Source organism: Lactuca virosa, chromosome 5 (assembly GCF_052849685.1).
Source record: "Lactuca virosa cultivar CGN04683 chromosome 5, Lactuca_virosa_CGN04683_v6, whole genome shotgun sequence".
Taxonomy (NCBI): domain Eukaryota; kingdom Viridiplantae; phylum Streptophyta; class Magnoliopsida; order Asterales; family Asteraceae; genus Lactuca; species Lactuca virosa.
Genome location: NC_136430.1, coordinates 429,457,973 through 429,480,944, shown reverse-complemented (window position 1 = coordinate 429,480,944; position 22,972 = coordinate 429,457,973).

The window sequence follows — 22,972 nt, the reverse complement described above, 5'->3', positions numbered from 1 at the left end:
AGAAGCTACATATATCTTAGGGATAAGGATTTTGAGAGACAGGAGTAAGAGACTAATAGGACTTAGTCAAAGTACCTACTTGGACATGGTGCTGAAGCGTTTCAGCATGGAGTACTCCAAGAAAGGTGACTTGCCTATCCAGAGCAATAGCAAACTGAGTAAGACTCAGAGTCCGAGTACAGAAGCTGAGATAGCAGAGATGAGCCGGATACCATATGCTTCCGAAGTTGGCTCAATCATGTATGATATGACTTGTACTCGCCCTGATGTGGCCTTTGCTTTGAGCATGGTCAGTAGATATCAAGGGAATCCTGGTAGATCTCACTGGACTGCAGTTAAGAACTTTCTTAAGTACCTGCGGAGGACTAAGGATTGGATGCTTACCCTCGGTGGGAGTGATGACTTGAGAATATTAGGGTATTGTGACGTCGGGTTTCAGACTGACAGAGACAATATGCGTTCTCAGTCGGGCTGGGTGTTTACCCTAAATGGAGGAGCAATAACATGGAAAAGTTCCAAGCAGGAGACTATGGTTGATTCAACGTGCGAATCAGAGTACATTACAACAAGCGAAGCGTCGAAAGAGGCGATATGGTTGAAGAACTTTATCGGAGACCTTGGAGTTATGCCATCCATAAAGGAGCCCATAGAAGTTTTCTGCGATAATGAAGGGGCAGTTGCCTTAACCAAGGAACCGAGAGATCATGGTAGATCAAGGCATATCGACAGAAAGTACCACTTGATAAGACATCGGGTAGAAGAAGGACACCTCGTGGTGAAGAGGGTATCGTCACAAGACAACCCAACAGATCCCCTTACAAAGGGACTGAATAGGGTTAAGCACTTGCAACATGCAAGAGGCATTGGGCTAAAAGACGATATTAGTTTTAGTAATTAGATAAATTAGAAACTTGTAATAGCTAAATTGTAATTGACATTTTGATGATTGAATAAAAGGAGTTTTTATATATAAGTAAAGTTACTGTCTTGTGTCAATTATTTACTATTGTTTCATTTTGCATGTTTTAACTTCCTGAATAATATAATTATTCAAACTATCCACAGTCGATCATACATTGGAAGTAGGTATGAGGCTAGACTGTCATGAGTTGGCTGTAGATGTCTAAGGAGTTAGACATGGCAAGAGTCTGTTGCACCATTCATGAGTGCTTGTGAAATAAGAATTTGAGCATTGGATCAACCCGCACTCATCAGAATCACTTCATGGAATTTATCACGAGTGATTGTGAGATGATAATATCATATAATCTTCAAACCAAGATATATGAGTTGTTGACTACAAATTGGTTGTGCATTGATGATGCGTAAACGCATTAGTAACTTGATGTCATAAAACGTATCGTTGTGCATGATTTAACAAGTAGTTAGTACAAGCATATAGAGTCGAAGTTTATCAGTTCCTTTTATCCTAAGAAGGATCAAAAGCGATATCTGGGCCCCTCGATGATTTGTTTTGACGTATGTATCGGGCCCGGTCAGAAGGAAATTGATGTGTTCAATTATGTTCTATGTCAAACTAATCGGAAATCGGGAAACTAATTGCAGGACAATAAGTATGACTATGTTCCATGTATTTGTCCGCTGATATCTTCTAGTACAAAGGAGTATATGATCACTTATCTAAGGACAGTCACTGACTGGGTCAGAGTTCGACAGCGGCTATTGGAAGCTACGATTGCTAATCGGATCTTGAAGTTACATTGGCAGTTATAGTTATTAGACTTATCCAAGTTGGAGACTGTTGGATTTGGTGTCTAAGCCCATAACTATATCTAGTATGTACTTGACCCGATTGTAGCATGGTCCTTTTGGGTTGCCTTCACCAGTGCAATTTTATAAGATGGACTTTTGAGAATAAGATTATCGGTGACTTATTAATATGTTATAAGTATAATATATTAATGGAGAAATCATATTATTTAATTAGTATTGGTCAAGAATTAATTTGGAATTCATTTTGTGATCAAAAGTGACTAATTAAATCTAAAGGGTTGATTATGTAAATCATCCATTCTTATAGTGTGGGACAAAGATCCATTAGGGTGGGCTATGTGGTTCATGGATAGTCCATGGAGCTTTAATCCATGGAGCCTAAGGGATATGGAAGGTCATGGTGCATTAGGGTTTCATGGATGAAACCCTAGCCTTGAGAAACACTATAAAATCCTCCCCTTGGTGTCAAAATCGGCTACACACATGTACACAAGAGCATATAACAGATTTTTGAAGCCACAAGTCTTATTCTCTTAAGCCTCCTTTGCATATTGGTGTTTGTGACACATTAGAGGCACAACACTTGAGGTGATCAAGCTTCCAAGGTCAAGAACTACACAAGAGGTAAGTTATCTAACTAGTTGTTACTTTAAATTGTATGCTAGTTAAGTTATATGCTTTGGAAATTTGAAAATGCATGTATAATTAGAGAAAACATAGTTCCAAAGCATCTAGGGTTGCATGTGCACCATATGAGTGTTATAGTGCTTAAAACCATACACAAGTGCGGTAAACCGCATAGTGGGACTTGTCGGGCGGCAGGCTCGGTATCCTATGCTTGTGGCCAATCGGGCCACATGATCAGGGATTACCCCAAGAAGGGCTTGATTTGTTTTCACTGCAACCAGACCGTCCAGAAGCGGGATGATTGTCCGAAGTTTCAAGGAGGGAGTGGAGCAGTGGCGGTGCCTGCGCCCACCACACTGAGGATCACATATGGCCATCCTGCTATGGCAGATGCTCCAACGGTGAGGATTCGTGCCTTTCAGTTGACTACCAAGGAGGCTCGGGCAGAGCCAGACATCATGGTTGGTATGTATTTATTCTTCTCTAGTCTATATTTAATTGCATGTCGGCTCATGTTTTGTTCGATTCGGGAGCTACCCAATCATTCGTGTCTCTTGCGCTTAACAAGAAGTTTCGGGATGCGCCGGGAACTCTGGATTCCCTGCTCGAGGTGGAGATTGTAGATGACCACACCGTGAGTGATGCGAGGGTGTATCGAGACTGTGTCCTGAATGTGCTTGGAGAGAGGTTTCGTGTTGATCTAGTTCTGATACTGTTGCGAGGGCTGAAGGTGATTTTCGGGATCGATTGGTTGGGGGCCAATGGGGCCATGATCGATTGCGAGCACCAGTTAGTGAGGGTTTGAACCCCAAGTGGGGGAGAACTGGTTATACATGGTGAGAGGGCCTCGAAGGGGCCAACCCTCTGTTCGGCCGCGAGGGCAAGAAGATTTTTGCAGCAGGGATGTACGGGATTTCTGGCTTATATCTCGGATACGAGGGTTGAGACCACGACATATATGGGAAGTGTGCTGGTTGTACATGAATTTCAGGATGTTTTTCCTGAAGAGTTACTAGGAGTGCCTCCGGAGAGGCAGGTGGAGTTTCGCATTGATTTGGTGTCGGGTGCCGCTCCGATAGCGAAGGCACCATACTGGTTAGCACCGCCGGAGATGCAGGAGCTATCTATGCAGCTTCAGGAGCTGCTAGACCGGGGTTTCATCCGTCCGAGCAGTTCCCCATGGGGAGCTCCGATCCTGTTTGTGAAAAAGAAGGATGGGTCACACAAGATGTGCATTGATTATCAGTAGCTGAACAAACTAACGGTGAAGGAACGTTATCCGCTACTGAGGATCGATGATTTGTTCGATCAGCTACACAGCGCGTCTTGGTTTTCCAAGATTGATCTACGGTCGGGATACCATCAGATGAGGATTCGAGATGAGGACAAACCGAAGATAGCTTTTAGGACTCGGTATGGGTATTATGAGTTTGTGGTGACGTTATTTGGGCTAACCAATGCCCCAGAAGCGTTCATGGATCTCATGAATAGGGTGTGTAGACCGATGCTGGATCGGTCGGTGATCGTTTTTATTGATGACATCCTGGTTTATTCTAAGACCAAGGAGCAGCACGAGCAGCATATGAGGGAGGTAACCCTGAGGGTGGAGAGGTTGTATGCCAAGTTCTCCAAGTGTGATTTTTGGCTGCGGGAGGTACAGTTTTTGGGGCACATTATCAACCAGGAGGGTATTTCGGTTGATCCAGCTAAGGTTGAGGCAGTGTTTGTCACACCCCAAAACCGGAACGGCGGAAACGTTATGAGGCGGAGGACGTCATGTACAGTATCACAACACAGAAATATAGTAAACAAGCAAACAACATCATCCATTGCATTAATAGTGTATTTTAATACTAGTGTGTTCTGTACAGTTTATAAGACACCAAAAATATGAATCAAAATAAAAGATGAGTCTTGAAAAGTGCTCCATCTTCTCAAAAGCTAGCCTCGGTACCTGTCTACTGATGACCTGAGAATACAAGTTATTTTGAAAGAGTTTATCAGCATTAAAGCTGGTGAGTTCATAAGCATTTTAGTGTCATCGATTTCATGAAAAGTTTGTAAGTGTTTGAGTGTGTAAGTTTGTAAAAATGTTTGTAGTAATTGTTAGTAACTCCTTGAAAATCCTATATTTTTTATTTAAAAGTAGTCTTCTACCAAGACATCAGGTACTGCATGTTTGTTCATTGTAAAACTGAGTATTTCTCCCAAATGAGACTATCATTTAATAAAATATAGTTCTTGTATTACTGTTTATGTGAGAAGATCACAAAGTAGATGTAATGGGAAAATAACGAAGTACTGTAGTATTATACTATAGTGACTACTGATGTACTAACTACCTTAAACCAATTGTTAATTAAGGTATAATGTGATATAATTATAACCATACTTGATCGACCTTAGTAAAACACGACGCTCGAAGACGTCGAGATGGTATGTCATTCATCACCCGAAGACCTGCAGGTCCCACTGTAGCTAGCAGCAAGGTGTAGGACGGTCAGTCCAATATATATCTATACACGAATTCACGCTCTTCTTTCAGAAGACTCTGGTTACAAGTCGAGCCATGACAGAGATGTCATGCCCCGAAGTAGTGTCTCACATTTAAGTTATAGTGTGTATGTATTTTTTTGTACTAGTGTAGTGTATGTTCTCTCCTAATTCTCATCATAGTATGTTCTTTAGTATAGTGTTTAGTGTGTATGAATAGTATGTATTAGTGTATGTTCTCTCTTTCTAGTGTGTAGTATGTTCAGTTATATAGTGTAGTGTATGTATTGTTTACAGTATGTATTGACTCATGTATGAACTGACTCTTTGTATGTTTCATAGTATTAGAAATAGTGAGTAGCATACTCCTAAACTATACCTATTATAGTTTACTAGTAATGTTATATAAGTGACTTAGCATATACACCTTTGCTACCCAAAGGGTTGGAACTGAAGTAAAAGCTTTATATCTACACATATATACATGATATATAACTAAGGATCAAATGACAGTCGGACAAACAACAGGGTACTCTAAGTCCACAACCAAACAAGGAACATGAATTAAAGTGAGTTATCAGTCCTAAGTCCTTCAAACCTTACTTATACAACTATATATGCATTAGACATGATTTGGCAATATATAAGTTTAAAGAGTTGAAAGTAAAGATTTAATAATCAAGAATAAGTTTTATAAACAGTTTAACATGTAAAAGAGTTTGATAACCATTTTGAAGTAGTTTTGTTGACAAAGTAGTTAAGAGTATAGAAAATCCATTTGTTTGCAAGTCATAATTCACATGTGATTGATATTATAACTAGTTTGATTCAACTTGTATCCCCCCCCCCATAAAAGCATTTAAAAACATTTAAAAGGTTGATTAAGGGGGTATGAACTCACCTGAAATGAGTGATGTGAATGTAAGATCGGGAAAAAGGATGCTAAGTGTCAAGTGAAGACTTGAGCACACGTACAGATCCTATTTAGCATATAATGACATATATATGTATACAATTAGTGTATATTCAACTAATTAAGAAGGATAACACCCTTATAGTCTAGGAAACACTTATATGGAAGCGTTATAATCACAAATGATTACATAAAAGGAGTGTATGGTCACCAAATGGAGCTTTCAGTCCAAGTGGTATGTTCCTAGGAGTTTTCGGTCCAAATGGTTTTCAGTCCAATGACCATTCGGCCCATATGGTTTTCGGTCCAATGAACTTTCGGTCATGGAGTTCTCGGTCTAAGGAGGCTCAACCGAAAACTCATCAAATCTTGTAAAAATGATGTTTTTCAAGGGTTATGCTCAATGGGATCGGTCTCTAGGGTTCATGCTTAGTCTTAGGAAGGTTTAAGGCTATAAGAACCCCATAATGAGGGTTTTCGGTCTAAGGAGATGCACTAGACCGAAAACACCTATTGTTCTTGGGTAAATGATGATTTCAAGGCCTTAAACAAGAGTTTCAACTAGATAATAAGTATAGGAAAGTAATACTTACGATTTAGAGGCTAATGGAGTTGATTTTGGACCAAAACACTAGTGTGTGTTCTAGGTGTTCTTGAAGATTAAACCCAAAAGGTGAAGTTAATGGATGAAATCGAAGGGTGATGCTAGTTAAGAAGATCTATCAACAATTCAAGGTGAAAGAAACACTTACATTTTTGAGGATTTGCAAGAAGATCTTATGATACTTGAGAGAGTTTTCGAGTTCTAGACTTGTAAAGGGAAAGAATGATCAAAATGATCATGAAATATATATGTAAGATGGGGTTTTCGGTCACCTTGATCGAAAACTCTAAGGTCTTGACCAAAAACTCCTTTTTGAGGAGGTTTTCGGTTTGCTTCATGACTAGAACTTCAACCAATTCATCCTAACACTGATTCCTTTGATGTACTAAGTTTAGAATACTCGAATAGACTCCAAATAGTGCTAAAATATTGCAAAAATGAGTCTAACCTTGATTGAATTGATTACTATATAAGATTAAAAATTTCGGGTTGTTACATCATCCCCCCGTTAGAGGGAATTTCGTCCCGAAATTAGAGTTTTAAGCAAAGAAGTTGTTACAAATAACTAAGTAAACAGATGAGGATATTTCATCTTCATTTGATCCTCGCGCTCCCAAGTGAATTCCGGTCCTCGCTTGGCATTCCAGTGAACCTTCACTATCGGGATACAGCTTTGTTTCGTTCGTTTGACCTCTCGGTCCATGATCTCTACAGGTTCTTCCACGAAGTTGAGGCTCTCATTGATCTCGATCTCGTCTAGTGGGATTACAAGAGTCTCGTCGGATAGGCACTTTTTCAAGTTCGAGACGTGGAATGTAGGATGTACGTTACTAAGCTCGCGGGGTAAGTTGAGTTTGTAAGCTACGGGGCCGATTCTAGCGAGAATCTCGAAAGGCCCTATGTATCTTGGATTTAGCTTTCCACGCTTTCCGAAGCGTATCAAGCCCTTCCAGGGTGAGACCTTCAAAAGGACTCGGTCTCCCACCTGGAATTCCAAAGGTTTCCTCCGTTTGTCTGCGTAGCTTTTCTGTCGGTCTCTAGAGGCTTTCAATCGTTCACGAATCTGAACGATCTTCTCTGTCGTTTCCCGAATGATCTCCGGACCCGTGAGAGTGCTGTCAGGAACTCGTCCTTTAGCTAACTGAGTGTCACCCACCTCAGCCCAGCACAGAGGGGATCTGCACTTCCGGCCATAGAGGGCTTCAAATGGAGCACCCTTGATGTTCGTGTGATAACTGTTGTTGTAGGAGAATTCAACAAGGGGTAAGTGAGTATCCCATGCCTTCCCAAAGTCGATCACACAGGCTCGCAACATATCCTCCAAGGTTTGGATAGTTCTCTCACTTTGTCCGTCGGTCTGGGGGTGGTAGGCTGTACTCATGTCCAGCCTCGTCCCTAGGGAACTTTGTAGCGACTGCCAGAATCTCGAAGTGAATCTACTATCTCTATCGAAGATAATGGATATAGGGACACCATGCAGTCGTACGATTTCCCTAATTTATGTTCTTGTAAGTTTCTCCATCTTGTCAGTCTCTTTGATCGGTAAGAAATGCGCGGATTTGGTCAATCTATCGACCATGACCCAAATGGTATCAAGTCCACCCGTTGTCTTGGGCAACTTGGTTATGAAGTCCATAGTAATCCGCTCCAATTTCCACTCCGGTATCTCCGATTGTTGAAGTAAACCTGATGGTTTCTGGTATTCGACCTTAACCTGTATGCAAGTAAGGCATTTACTCACGAAGGTAGCAGTCTCTGCTCATGTTAGGCCACCAGTACAACTTTTTAAGATCCAGATACATCCTATCTGAACCCGGGTGGACAGAATACCTAGTGTTGTGCGCCTCGGTCATGACCAAGTCTCTGAAACCACCGTGTTTCGGTGTCCAGATTCGGTCCATGAGAAATAAGGCTCCGCCACCCTTGACCTCCAAATTCTTCTCCATCCCTCGCAGGGATTCACCCGCCACATTTTCAGTTTTCAAAGCTTCAAGCTGAGCCTCCTTAATTTATGTGGACAGATGCGAATGGATAGTCATAGTCAGCGATTTGACTCTTCGACCAAAATATTCTTTCCAAATTAGGGCGTCTTCTACTACATTGGCTTTACCCGGATGATAACGAATTTCGCACTCGTAGTCATTGAGTAGCTCGACCCACCGTCGTTGCCTCATATTAAGTTCCTTCTGGTTGAATATGTGTTATACGCTTTTGTGGTCTGTAAAGATCGTGCTTTTTGTACCATACAGGTAGTGTCTCCAGATCTTCAGAGCAAACACAACTGCTCCTAGCTCAAGATCGTGTGTGGTGTAGTTTACTTCATGTGTCTTTAGCTGTCTTGAGGCATAGGCGATGACCTTACCTTGTTGCATCAGAACACACCCGAGCCCTTGATTTGACGCATCGCAGTAGACTACGAAGTCTTCTATTCCTTCGGGGAGGGATAGTATCGGCGCGGTGCACAAGGCTCGTTTTAGCGTTTAGAATGCCTTATCTTGTTTCTCTTCCCAGTCAAAAGGCCACGCCTTTCTGGGTCAATGTTGTAAGAGGTTTCGCAATTCGGGAGAATTTCTGTATGAATCTGCGGTAGTAGCCAGCGAGGCCTAGAAATTGACGAATTTCGGTAGGCATCTTCGGTGCTACCCAATTCTCAATGGCTTTAATTTTGGAAGGGTCCACGTGGATTCCTTCTTCACTAACCACGTGTCCTAAGAATTCGACCCTTCGGATCCAAAATTCGCACTTATAGAACTTGGCGTAGAGCTTCTCTGTTCGCAGGGTTCCTAGGACTTGCCGCAGATGGTCACTATGCTCCTCCTTACTTCGAGAGTAGATAAGTATGTCATCGATGAAGATGATGACGAACTGATCCAAGTAAGGACGGCATACCCGATTCATTAAGTCCATAAACACTGCGTGCGCATTTGTCAATCCGAATGGCATCACTACGAACTCGTAGTGTCCGTAACGAGTTCGGAAGGCTGTCTTCGGAACATCCTCCTCTAAGACTCGCAACTGGTGATACCCAGACCTTAGATCAATCTTTGAAAAGTACGACGCCCCTTGCAGTTGGTCAAACAAATCGTCTATGCGAGGCAGAGGGTAACGATTTTTAACTGTTAGCTTGTTGAGCTCCCTGTAGTCGATGCACATATGAAAAGATCTGTCTTTCTTTTTGACAAACAAGACCGGTGCTCCCCAGGGTGAGAAGCTTGGTCTGATAAAGCCCTTGCTGAGCAGTTCGTTAAGTTGACCGGATAGTTCTTGCATCTCAGCTGGTGCTAGTCGATAGGGCGATTTGGCTACAGGGGTAGCTCCTGGAACTAAATCGATTTTGAACTCGACCTGTCGCTACGGAGGTAACCCAGGTAGTTCTTCTGGAAAGATGTCGGGAAAGTCGCATACTACGGGGATGTTTTTCAGGTCTTTGGTTTCTTGGCTCGTATCAACAACGTGTGCGAGGAATGCACGATATTCCTTACGTAGGTACTTATGAGCTTGAATACTTGAGATAATGCTAAGGCTAGTGTCGGGTTTGTCGCCATAAATAATAAGAGTTTCGTTAGATGGAAGATTAAGGCGAACAGCCTTTTCATAGCACATGATGTCTACACGGTGCAGACTCAACCAATCCATGCCGATAATGACGTCGAAACTTTTAATTGAGACCGGCATGAGGTCGATTGGAAATGAATGGCTATCTAGAGTTAGAGTACATCCTATGTATATGCTACCAGTACTCTCAGTCTTCCCATTAGCCATTTCTACAGTGAATGGTTCTTTAAGTGTGCGTGGTTGTTGTTTAAGTAAGCGTGCAAATTTCTGGTTCACGAAACTTCTCTCCGCTCCACTATCAAATAGTATGCATGCATAAGAGTTTTCAAGGAGAAACGTACCAATCACCACCGTAGGGTCAGCAACTGCTTCCTTGTGGCCTATAGCCAAAACTCTTCCTGCTCCACCAGCATTTCCTGCCTTGGGGCAGTCCCTTTTGTAGTGGCCCACTTCGCCACATCCATAACAAGACTGGGTTACACCAGACCCTGGAACATGGTTGATTGGTCTTGCTGGGGCTCTGCAGAAGCGGACAGTGTGTCCCTTTTTGTTGCAGTTGGAACACTGCAACTCCCGGCAGGGTCCATTGTGGTGGAAGCTGCATTTGTTGCACTTTGTCAAGTTCCCTGCGTACTGCTTTATCGGAGCAGCAGCGACTGGTGCTATCGCGGCATGAACCGCCACAATCTGCTGCTTTTTGGCTGCTTTTTGTTTCTTCTTGTCATCCCAGAACTTCCGCTTGTTTTCAGCGGGTTTGGAAGGTTCGGAGATGGCTAGGGTTGTTGTTGATGACGGGGTACGGACCCCATGGTCAATGAGGCGTTGTGCCAATCGCTTGGCACTATCGAAGGTAGTGGGGTTTGAAGCAAAAACATTCCCCTGAACTGGAGGCAACAGCCCCCAGATATACCTCTCTATCTTCTTTCCCTCCGTGGGAACCATGTTGGGACAGAGGGCCACCAGCTCGCTGAATCTGGCAGTATAAAAAACTATGTCGGAGCCCTTCATGGTTAGGCTCCACAGCTCCTGTTCCAACTTCTGGATTTCGCCCCGCGGGCAGTATGCCTCGATCATGAGGTCTTTCAAAGTTTCCCAGCCCATGTCGTTTGCCACTACAAGAGTTAGTGACTTGACATGGCTATTCCACCATGTCAGGGCTTTTTCTTCGAAGTTACAAGCAGCAAACTTGACTTTACTCGCTGCGGGGCAGGAGCAAATCTCGAAGATCGACTCCGTCTTTTCGAACCATTACGAGAGGGCAATGACTCCGCCAGTCCCTTTGAAGGGATTTGGCTTACAGTTAGTGAAGTCCTTGTAAGAGCACTCTCTCGAGCGCAGAAGGAGTTAACCTTGAGTAGAGTTAACAGGGGTTCCACCTCTGCTGGCACCAGTAGAGTGATATTGAGCCATGGTTGTTGCCACAGCCGCAGCTACAGCAGCATTCATAGCCGCCGTGTCGATTACTGGAGGAGGTGGTGGTATTGGAGTTGGAGAAATCGGAGGATTACGCCTTGTTGACTTTCAAGGAGGCATCCTTCAACTATAAGTTTAAAAAAAATGAACATGATAGTGAGAATCAATTGTAAGCATAGTGAGAGTGATCCATGGGCTAAATCGTCATAGTCCAACAGTTGAATGAGTATATGTTTTGAAATAGAAGTACAGTAGAAGAGTAGAGAAACACAAGAGTACAGATTTCTCCAACAGATTAGATAACTGTCAATATTACTGGTATTATTGATGTAATAAGTTCGGGGAAAAATGACCTAACAGTAGGTCTTACATCATACCATAAGGGAAAAAAGGTTGACAGTTTTTAGAATTCTAGTTAAAGTACTGGGAAGGTAGGAATATTTTACAGTCAAATGTTTTATAGAGCATAGTTAAGAAAGGCTATTCCGTAACTCAAAAGAAAAGATGTACTAAACATCTTCTACCGGTGATGGGAATTCCTCGGGCGAACCCTCAGATCAGCCAGTTGACGAACCACTTCTTGAAGGTGTCGCTCATGAGCCCTCTGGCGAACTCGAAGTTCTATGACTTCAGCTCGGGATGCAGCTAGCTGTTGCTGCAAAGTCTCATCGGTTCTCCTGGTCCTTTCCATAGCCTCTTCGAGATGGTGAATGCGGACCGTGTTGACACCTGAGTTGGCATCAATTTCCATGATTCGGTCGATGGCTGCTCGACCTTGCTCGATATTCCAAGAAATCCTACGGACCATGACGGGCAGGACTCGGTCAGCTGAGCCACCCTCGCTTATGTTGTAAAAGTTTCGGTCCCCGTTGTAGGGTAAAGGTTGACCCTGTTCATCACTCCAGCGATTCAGGTTTGTTGCCCACAAGGGCGTGGGACCTTGAAACGCGGGTCGGGGGTTGAGATTTGGGGCTTGACCCGCTTGAGGTAGGTTGTTGACTTCAGGCTCGGAGTCGGAACCATCAGAAAAGCCTTCTACGAGGTGATCATCCAAAGGGATTGGATGGTCATCTTCCAACTCATAGTCAAGCCATCCAACATTTCCTTGATTTGGGAAGTACGGGTCGCCAGGAAGATGGAATCCAGCCATGATATCTACGCAAGAAAAGGGGTATAAGAATCTTATATATATAGACATACTACTTAAGATAATAGTAATATGATCTTTATCAGTTACTTCAATACATGCATAGTGCATACTAGCTATATGTATTCAAAATAGGATAGACCTTCGAATAAGTGACCCTAACTCTAAACCCACAACCAAACAAGGAACAGGGAGTAAAGCAAAGGTCACGGATTCTAAGTCTATGACATCCTAGATACATATAGCCTTAGCGTATCCACTTAGCAGCTATTGACCTACTGATAAAGACCTTTTTAGTTTGCACATAAGTAAATTATAGTAACACAAAATACTCCTATAGTATTTTAAGTTTATGTTCTGTTCCAATGTTTTCATTGTAGTATTTTTGGTAAGTTTTTAGACTTGTTGCAACCTCACAACCATCCTTAGGCACATGCTAGTCACTCCTCGGATAATATAGTTGATCAGGCTATATCTTCCCAGGGTTGACCATATGTCTCTAAGTCTAATTGTGTTGCCCAACAATCGTAATACTTTTGTTCTGTCCTAGTGACACTGATTTTAGTATGAATGCAGGTATGTATACTTGGTTAAATATTTTATTATTTAAAAGTATAAACTCTTGGTCAGAGTATTTTAATCCCGTTGTGTTTATAGTTTGTATATCTTTTATGGGTTGATATAATCTATTCTGTATAAACAATGCTTTGATACCAATCTGTCACACCCCAAAACCGGAACGACGGAAACGTTCTGGGGCGGAGGACGTCATGTACAGTATCACAACACAGAAATATAGTAAACAAGCAAACAACATCATCCATTGCATTAATAGTGTATTTTAATACAAGTGTGTTCTGTACAGTTTATAAGACACCAAAAATATGAATCAAAATAAAAGATGAGTCTTGAAAAGTGCTCCATCTTCTCAAAAGCTGGCCTCGGTACCTGTCTACTGATGACCTGAGAATACAAGTTATTTTGAAAGAGTTTATCAGCATTAAAGCTGGTGAGGTCATAAGCATTTTAGTGTCATCGATTTCATGAAAAGTGTGTAAGTGTTTGAGTGTGTAAGTTTGTAAAAATGTTTGTAGTAATTGTTAGTAACTCCTTGAAAATCCTATATTTTCTATTTAAAAGTAGTCTTCTACCAAGACATTAGGTACTGCATGTTTGTTCATTGTAAAAGTGAGTATTTCTCCCAAATGAGACTATCATTTAATAAAATATAGTTCTTGTATTACTGTTTATGTGAGAAGATCACAAAGTAGATGTAATGGGAAAATAACGAAGTACTGTAGTATTATACTATAGTGACTACTGATGTACTAACTACCTTAAACCAATTGTTAATTAAGGTATAATGTGATATAATTATAACCATACTTGATCGACCTTAGTAAAACACGACGCTTGAAGACGTCGAGATGGTATGGCATTCATCACCCGAAGACCTGCAGGTCCCACTGTAGCTAGCAGCAAGGTGTAGGACGGTCAGTCCAGTATAGATCTATTCACGAATTCACGCTCTTCTTTCAGAAGACTCTGGTTACAAGTCGAGCCATGACAGAGATGCCATGCCCCGAAGTAGTGCCTCACATTTAAGTTATAGTGTGTATGTATTTTTTGTACTAGTGTAGTGTATGTTCTCTCCTGATTCTCATCATAGTATGTTCTTTAGTATAGTGTTTAGTGTGTATGAATAGTATGTATTAGTGTATGTTCTCTCTTTCTAGTGTGTAGTATGTTCAGTTATATAGTGTAGTGTATGTATTGTTTATAGTATGTATTGACTCATGTATGAACTGACTCTTTGTATGTTTCATAGTATTAGAAATAGTGAGTAGCATACTCCTAAACTATACCTATTATAGTTTACTAGTAATGTTATATAAGTGACTTAGCATATACACCTTTGCTACCCAAAGGGTTGGAACTGAAGTAAAAGCTTTATATCTACACATATATACATGATATATAACTAAGGATCAAATGACAGTCGGACAAACAACAGGGTACTCTAAGTCCACAACCAAACAAGGAACAGGAATTAAAGTGAGTTATCAGTCCTAAGTCCTTCAAACCTTACTTATACAACTATATATGCATTAGACATGATTTGGCAATATATAAGTTTAAAGAGTTGAAAGTAAAGATTTGATAATCAAGAATAAGTTTTATAAACAGTTTAACATGTAAAAGAGTTTGATAACCATTTTGAAGTAGTTTTGTTGACAAAGTAGTTAAGAGTATAGAAAATCCATTTGTTTGCAAGTCATAATTCACATGTGATTGATATTATAACTAGTTTGATTCAACTTGTATTCCCCCCCCCCCCCCATAAAAGCATTTAAAAACATTTAAAAGGTTGATTAAGGGGGTATGAACTCACCTGAAATGAGTGATGCGAATGTAAGATCGGGAAAAAGGATGCTAAGTGTCAAGTGAAGACTTGAGCACACGTACGGATCCTATTTAGCATATAATGACATATATATGTATACAATTAGTGTATATTCAACTAATTAAGAAGGATAACACCCTTATAGTCTAGGAAACACTTATATGGAAGCGTTACAATCACAAATGATTGCATAAAAGGAGTGTATGGTCACCAAATGGAGCTTTCGGTCCAAGTGGCATGTTCCTAGGAGTTTTCGGTCCAAATGGTTTTCAGTCCAATGACCTTTCGGCCCATATGGTTTTCGGTCATGGAGTTCTCGGTCTAAGGAGGTTCAACCGAAAACTCATCAAATCTTGTAAAAATGATGTTTTTCAAGGGTTATGCTCAATGGGATCGGTCTCTAGGGTTCATGCTTAGTCTTAGGAAGGTTTAAGGCTATAAGAACCCCTTAATGAGGGTTTTCGGTCTAAGGAGATGCACTAGACCGAAAACACCTATTGTTCTTGGGTAAATGATGATTTCAAGGCCTTAAACAAGAGTTTCAACTAGATAATAAGTATAGGAAAGTAATACTTACGATTTAGAGGCTAATGGAGTTGATTTTGGACCAAAACACTAGTGTGTGTTCTTGGTGTTCTTGAATATTAAACCCAAAAGATGAAGTTAATGGATGAAATCGAAGGGTGACGCTAGTTAAGAAGATCTATCAACAATTCAAGGTGAAAGAAACACTTACATTTTTGAGGATTTGCAAGAAGATCTTATGATACTTGAGAGAGTTTTCGAGTTCTAGACTTGTAAAGGGAAAGAATGATCAAAATGATCATGAAATATATATGTAAGATGGGGTTTTCGGTCAACTTGACCGAAAACTCTAAGGTCTTGACCGAAAACTCCTTTTTGAGGAGGTTTTCGGTTTGCTTCATGACTAGAACTTCAACCAATTCATCCTAACACTGATTCCTTTGATGTATTAAGTTTAGAATACTCGAATAGACTCCAAATAGTGCTAAAAGATTGAAAAAATGAGTCTAACCTTGATTGAATTGATTACTATATAAGATTAAAAATTTCGGGTTATCACAGTGTTGCGGTGGGAAGTACCGAAGAATGCTTCCGAGATCCGTAGCTTCTTGAGTCTAGCGGGCTATTATCGGAGATTCATCAAAGATTTCTCCAAGATTGTTGTGCCCTTGACCCACTTGACCAAGAAGAATGTGACATTTCGATGGGGTATGGATCAGCAGATGGCTTTTGAGACCCTAAAATGGAGGTTATACGAGGCTCTGATCCTAGTACTACCCGAGGGGTTAGATGATTTGGTGGTGTACTGTGACGCATCGATTTCAGGGTTAGGTGCGGTACTGATGTAGAGGGGCATGTGATAGCTTACGCCTCGAGGCAGTTGAAGCCTCATGAGGCGAATTACCCCACTCACGACCTGGAACTGGGGGCAGTGGTGTTTGCCCTCAAGATTTGGAGGCAATACTTCTATGGAGTGAGGTGCACCATCTATACCGATCACAAGAGTTTGAAGTATTTGATGGATCAACGAAACCACAACATGCGACAGAGGAGGTGGTTGGACGTGCTGAAGGACTATGATTGTGAGATCCTATACCATCCCGGGAAGGCCAATGTGGTGGTCGATGCTTTGAGCCACAAGGCGGTAGGTTCCCCGGTTGGGAACGTTTGTTTGTGGATGACCGTGATTTCTCCATTGTTGTACATGATCAAGGAGGCTCAGGTCCAGGGGGTGAAGAAGGAGAATTGGAAGATAGAGCGGATTCGGGGGTAGTATCCTTTTTTTGTTAAGGGTAGATGTTGCATGTTGACACAATGTGGCCGGGTATGGGTACCAGTAAGTGAAGGAGTGAGGCAGAAGATATTGGAGGAGGCGCACAAGTCCAAGTTCTCTATACATCCAGGGGCTACAAAAATGTATAGAGATTTGAGGCTGAGTTACTGGTGGCCCTGCATGAAGCGAGAGATCGCCTGGTTTGTGGAGCGGTGCTTGACGTGCAGGAAGATCAAGCCCGAGCATCAGCGGACTCATGGCAAGGTTCAGCCACTACCCATTCCCATGTGGAAGTGGGAAGAGATCACGATGGACTTCATTATGAAGTTACAGAGGACGGCAAGGGGTGTGGACGCCATATGGGTGATCGTAGACAGACTGACGAAGAGTGCCCACTTTATTCCGATCTCTGAGAGTATATCCGCCGAGAAGTTGGCAGATATTTACGTGTGAGAGGTGGTGGCTAGACACCGGGTGCCAGTATCGGTAGTCTCTGACAGGGATGTTCGGTTTACATCTAGGTTCTGGAAGAAGTTCCACAAGGAACTGGGCACTCAGCTGCATTTTAGTACATCGTACCACCCCCAGACAGATGGCCAGAGCGAGAGGACGATCCAGACACTGGAGGATATGCTGCGAGCATGTGTGCTTGATTTTGGAGGGAGTTGGGATACCTACCTTCCACTGGCAGAGTTTTCCTACAATAACAGTTACCACGCCAGTATCTAATGACCTCCATTTGAGATGTTGTATGTTAGGAGATGCAGGACTCCGGTTTGCTGGGACGAGGTTGGACATCGGGTCATGGGGAGCACTGAGGTAGTGCTCAAGACTACCGGGTCGATTCAGTAGGTGCGTGACCGGCTGCGGGTCGCGCAGAGTCATCAAAAACGTTATGCTGACTGGCGGCGATCGGATCTTGAGTTTCAGGTGGGGGACTATGTGCTACTAAAGGTGTCGCCATGGAAGGGAGTCATCAGGTTTTGGAAGAGGGGCAAGCTAGGGCCCCGATATATTGGACCTTTCAGGATTACGGCCCGGGTGGGCAAGGTGGCATATTGCTTGGAGCTGACGGATGAGCTTAGTCAAATTCACAACACCTTCCATGTGTCACAGCTTCGGAAGTGTGTCACGGACGAGGCCGCAGCCGTCTCTCTGGACGACATTCAGGTGGATGAGAGACAAAACTACATAGAGAGTCCTATTGCGATTCTAGATAGGAAGACCAAGGTTCTTCGGAACAAGGAAGTAAAGTTGGTGAAGGTGCAATGGCAGCACCGAAGGGGCTCCGAATGGACATGGGAGCTGGAGGATGAGATGCGAGACCACTACTCGGACATATTTGGGTCGGCAGACTTCAAGGACGAAGTCTAGTTCAAGTGGGGGAGATTTGTAACACCTGTTCCAGGTATTAATGTAATTTTCAAAATTTTAGGGTTTTAGTGCTGGGACTCGACGATTTGGGAGCCCCGACTCGTCGAGTGGAGGCTATCAAAAGGAGGCGGAAGTTAGGTCCTACTCGACGAGTCGGAAGGCCCGATTCGACGAGTAGGAGCTGTAAAGAGAAACCTTAAGTTTTAGGGTTTGCACCCTATATAATCTGCTTAAGGACCTTGAGCTCCTTCCATCAGCCTCCAAACCCTAAAACGTATGTGCTAAACCCTAATCCCCATTCTCTTCCATTTTGTGAGCTAAGAGTAATTTGTGGAGCTTAAGAAGAAGGAGATGGTGAGAAGAAGGAGGAGATCCAGCAAGCCAAGCCCTCACTCTTGAGCTTGATCATCTTGTGGTCTGTTGTAACTCTTCAAGACCTAATTTTTATCTTAGAAAATGTCTAGATCTTGAGTTTACTCTTCATTTCCCATTATTCTTGTTGCTTGCATGCATAGGGTTCATAAAGTTCGTAACTTTATGAATCTCCAGGGCAAAATAGTCCCAAGGTGGGCTAGATCTAGATTTTGGGTAAGCAAGGATACCATGCAAGGGTTTTTAAGTGTATTTTTCCCCATTTTGGCCATTTTGATTTAAGGACATGCATTGGACATTTATGTCAATAAAGCCACCATCTTTGGAACGTTTTGAGGACTAGAAACTCTTCTGGAAAGGAGGGATTCCAGATCTCTAAAGTCTTGGACTAAATGGCTAAGCTTTAGAGCTTCCCAACCTTTGATAAGGGCGTTAGAGCATTAGGAGTGGTTCTGGAAGGTAAAGTTGGAAACTTTATCCTTCTAGACACCTTAGGGTTTTAGATCTAATCCCTGGAGTCCCTGCATATTATGGATTATCATAATAAGCAAAAAGGGAGGGGGACTCGATGAGTTGCCCTGGCAACTTGACGAGTCGGATCGGGTTTCCCCGTCGATTGGATATCAAGTGAACTCATCGAGTTGATGAACCAACTCGGCGAGTTGGCTAGGGTTTGTTCAGGTGTTTTGGACTCTGCAGGAACTCGTCGAGTTGCTAGATGCACTCAACGAGTTGAGGTCAACATGGACTGTTGACCTTGATTGTTGACATTGAATTTGACCAGGTTTGACTTTGAGGTTAATTATGGGAATATGACAAGTTAATCACTTAATGATTATAGGCAGTTGAGTTGGAGCAGCACGTGGGACACATCTGATTCTATCTTGTCAGCAAAAAATTCATGAGAGGTGAGTCTCCTCACCATACCAATGGGTCTAAGGCACTAAGGCCAACCCATTTTATAATATGTGGCATCCTAGCTGTAGTTGTATTATGTGGTATGATAGTTTGTTGAGCTAGGAAGCATGTTAGTGGTACATATGGTATGTATGTGTGGAAGACCATGGGAGAGCTCATGGCACTTAGATGTAAGACCATGTGGAGGTCCCATGGCTTTCCTATCGAAGACCATGGGGGAGCCCATGGCACTTAGGTGTAAGACCATGTGGGGAGCCCATGGCATCCTGGAGTAAGACCCTGGGGACGAGCCCACGACATCCCTATATGTTGTATGCATGGCTTATGTAGTATATATGTAGCTTTTATAGCTAATATGTTATGTGTTATGTGGATTGTGTGTGGGGTATGCTCTGGGGAAACTCACTAAGCATTAGCTTACAGTTTGTGGATTTGTTTCAGGTACATCCGAGCCCAAGGACAAGGGCAAGGTCTGATGGCGCGGTGTGCATTCTCTCTCAGTCATTATCATGGGACACTCTGATATTTTAAAATAAAAATTATTGATGTTATGAATTTGAAAACAATTGTATTTGGGATTACATTAATGATGAAACATTTTTGGCTAATTAAAAATGAAAAATTTCTTTTGAAAAATTGGGTCGTTACACTAATGTGACGGATATCCTGATACGACGTTCTTCGGACATCTGTATCGTTAATGACATTTGTCACCCAGAATAACTGTAGCTAACAGTCAGGGCGTGGGATTGTCAGTCCCGTATAGATCTATACACAAATTCACGCTCTCCCTTCAGGAGACTCTGGTTCATAAGCCGGGACTTCTGTTGGTACTTACGTAAGTACACGAAGACATGTCTCACAAATCTTGTTACAACGAGTTCACGAGTAATATAGTGAAAAACCTTTTAGTAAATAAAAAAAATGTAATTTTTATTTAAACATGTCTATGATGATAACCATTTCGAACTGACCCATAAATTATACCTATTATAATTTATGTGTTTGTTTTCATATTATTTGTCTGTTATATATAAAAAAACCCGTTATTTAACAACTTTAAAAGTTTAGAAGTTGGCAATAACGTTTATTTAGCATTTTTGCGCGAGATACGTGTTTTGTTAATGAAAATGTTCATACATGAAATTGTAACTCCTTTCGTTATGTTTATAATATATAAAAATAATCGTATTTTTATATAATCGTTTCTTTGCCCTGAAAAGGGTAAAATGATGTGAATGTTTCTCAAACTATACCTAATATAGTTTAAAAGATATTATTCCGTTGAAAATAATAATTGTTTCGTTTGAACGTGTTTTGCATGTAACCGTTTGTAAATTTGGTAATAACGATGTTCCGCATGTTTTATATTTCTACGTACATATATTTTAACGTAATAAAATATACAACAATAACTTGTATATTAACACAAGTTTCTTGTGTTTTACTTGTATTCCCCCCCCCCCCCCCCCTTAAAACATAGAAAAAGTTTGGAAAAGTGTAGGGGTATGTGATGGGTTTTGATCATCCTAACAACCTTAAGGTGCACATACAACCCTAAATGCTTTGGATCTATGTTTTCTCTAATTATACATGCAATTTGAATTTTTAAAGCATTACCCTAACTAGCATACACACATGGGTACTTGTATAACAAAAACTAGTTAGATGACATAACTTTTCTTGTAGTTTGATTCCTTGGACCTTTAATAGCCTAGCACCCCAAATGTGATGCCTCAAATGCTTCACACAACACCACCAACAATGGAGGACTTGAGAGAGAATGTCTTGCACCAAATTCGGCTATAGCTCTTCCAAAGACTATTTAGGTGTCGATTTTAGGAGCTTAGGGTCTTCTTATATAGTGTGGCAAAACTAGGGTTACACCATGTAAACCCTAATGTGCATGACCTTCCATGTTCCTTTGGTTCCATGGGTTTAAACCTCCATGGAGCATCCATGGGTTATCACATTGGTTTATCCCAACCTAAAGAATAATGTATCATTGGTCCACATTATAAGAATCAATGATATACACAATCAATCCCCATATATTTAAGTAGTTACTTTTGATCACAAAATTAATTCCAAATTAATTCTTGATCAATACTAATTAAATAATATGATTTCATATTAATATATTAGAACTTATAATATATTAATAAATCATAAATAACCTCTTCTCAAATGTCCATCCTTCAGGTTGTTCTGGTGCCATGCAACCCAAATGGACCATGCTACTCTCGGGTCAAGTACGTACCAAATATAGTTATGGACTTAGACACCTTATCCAACAGTCTCACAATTGGATAAGTCTAATAACTATAGTTGCAAGTATGACCTCAAACACCGACTAGAAATCGTACCTCTTAAAAGCCTTTGTCGAACTTAGACGCACCATTTTAGATAAGTGATCACATAATCCTCTGTTCTCAAGATATCAGCCGGACAAATACATGGAACAACGTCATACCTATTGTCCAGCGGTTTGTTTCCCGATTTCCGATTTGTTTGACATAGAACTTAATCGAACACATCAACTTAGTTCTGACCGGGCCCGACACATGAGTCAAAACAAAATCATCGAGGGGCCAAGATATCGCTTTTCATCCTCCAAGAACTAAAAGGTACATATAAACTTCAACTCATATGCTTGTACTAACTACTCGTTAAATTGTACACAACATCACGTTTTATAGCATCAAGTTACTGATGCGGTTTCGTACTATCAATGTACAACCAACTCATAGTCAACAACTCATATCTCTTGGTTTGAAGACTTATATTATATTATCGTCTCACGATCACTCGAGATAAATCCCATGAAGTGATACAAGTGAGAGTCAGTTTAATCCAATACTCAGACCTTATGAGCACTCATGAATGTTGTAGCAATCCTTTTTTCTGTCTAATACAATTCAGACAATCTACAAGCCAAATTCATGACAGTCTTGCCTCAATACCTACTTCCAAAGTATGATCGACTGTGGATAGTTTGAATAATATAATTATTCTGGAAGTCAAAACATGCAAAGTGAAACAATAGTAAATGATTGACACAAGATAGTAACATTACTTATATATAAAGAACACCTTTTATTTAATCATCAAATGTCAATTACATTTCAAGTATTACAAGTTTCAAAACTATCTAATCATTAAAACTAATATCGTCCTTCAGCCCGATGCGCCTCGCATGTTGTAAGTGATTAACCCTACTCAGTCCCTTCGTGAGGGGATCTATTGGGTTCTCCAATGACGATACCCTCTTGTCTACAAGGAGTCCTTCTTCTATTCGATGTTTTATGAAGTGACATTTTATGTCGATGTGCCTAGATCTGCCATGATCCCTTGGTTCCTTGGCTAAGGAACCTGCACTCTCGCTATCACAGAAAATATCCATAGGCTCCTTTATAGTTGGTACAACTTCAAGGTCTCCGATGAAGTTCTTCATCCATATCGCCTCGTTCGCCGCCTCGCTTGCTGCTATGTACTCTGATTCGCACGTTGAATCAGCTACTATCTCCTGCTTGGAACTTTTCCATGTTATTGCTCCTCCATTCAGGGTAAATACCCAGCCCGACTGACAGCGAAAATTATCTCTATCATTCTGAAAGCTA